This window comes from Myzus persicae, unplaced genomic scaffold (assembly GCF_001856785.1).
Source record: "Myzus persicae strain clone G006 unplaced genomic scaffold, MPER_G0061.0, whole genome shotgun sequence".
Classification (NCBI taxonomy): domain Eukaryota; kingdom Metazoa; phylum Arthropoda; class Insecta; order Hemiptera; family Aphididae; genus Myzus; species Myzus persicae.
This window is the reverse complement of record NW_019103951.1, coordinates 89,155-90,805: the sequence shown is the minus strand read 5'-3', so window position 1 is coordinate 90,805 and position 1,651 is coordinate 89,155.

The window sequence follows — 1,651 nt, the reverse complement described above, 5'->3', positions numbered from 1 at the left end:
AAACTCGAATCCAACACAATAGTTCTTTGTCCTACGTTATATAGGTATAACACGGGTAACCGAGTAGGTAGGAGTTGTAGGAGGAAGAGGTGGTGGCGATGGCGGAGGAGGTTTTGTTCGTTTGCGACCGGACGTCTAAATATTTTCGGCCCTTTTTTCTTCATCATCCTTCGTCTTCGTTCTTTTTCGTTTACCACTCACGAAATTCCCGTATTATGTAATATATTATAATAAACGAATGCACTCGCGTCGCACCGCAGACAAATCCACATTATATCGTATTGTCGCGTACACGTACCAGCTATAGGTATTGTATGGTTATAGATAATATATAATATTGTACATTATACGAGTGTTCCATATTTACTTGCCCACCACCGTATAATGTTTTCGTTTTTCAATACCGAACAATAAACACACCTCAGCCGAGTACGGCTCATATTATATTATAATACGTTTCATACCAGTCATACCTATATACCATGTCGGTTATACGTAGCCATGTATAGGTATTATATATTTATATGTATATATATTCAGCTGTTGAATATATACACGCTATTATTGACGCTGCCCTGCTCAGATCGTATCTCGAAGTCAAGTCCCCCAAAACTATATCGATTCGAATAAAACAGATTTGACATTAAATTGTAGTCAATTTTTTGGTGTTGAGTAGGGCTCAAGTCTCCTCAGTCCTCATCTATGCTTGATGAATTGGCTGGGTGTATGCGGGAAAGATGTTCCTCTTCTATTTTTCTTTGTTTTATAATTTGGTACTTCTCCTAATGATTGTTATTGTAATTAAAAGGGTACGTTCCTTTTTACAAAAAAAATTTGATACTTTTTTAACGAACTTAATTGTTGTAGTTTTTATTTCTCTCGTATTGAATAGGATATTCAAACTTTAAAGCAACTTATTTTTGTAATGATACTATTACATGTTATATATCTGCAGAACAAATAAAAAAAATATTAATTAATAGATACACATTTAATTAATTTAAAGTTATTTTTAATATGAATAAATTATTTTAATCCAAATGTATGTATTTAAAATTTAAATTGCTTATTAGTATTTGTCACTGTAATACTCATATATATAATATGTTATATTGAAACTATTTGTTTAAGGATTGATAGTTTTGAGTTGTTGTGGGAAAAAGGTTAAGTTAAGTTGAGTTCAACAATTTGTAGGGACATTTTATTTTTTTTATCTCAAGTGTCCTCCTAATTTGTTTTCAAATTTAATCATGGTTCCACATATAATTTAGGGAATGCATTTAACCAGGAAATGTTGTTTGGAAAAAGTGAGTAATTGTCATTGAAAACGAAATAGATTTAATTACGTGCAGGCGTCGGTGGTGTAGACAATATAACACGAATAAAATTTCACTTATATCATTAATTGATGTATTGTATCATGGTTATGACTATTTGTATACGTTTGAGATAAGATTTATTATATTAATCAATTATTGAATATTATATTGTTAAATTGTTTATTGATGGCCTAACGTCATGTTTTAAAGAAAAACATAATATTTGGCATGTGTACATTTTGGTAATCACGGGATTACAACAGGGACTGCCTACGATACTTTATTCGGGTGGGCCACGTGAACGGATGTATAAGAGGTGTGTGCGTTAATAT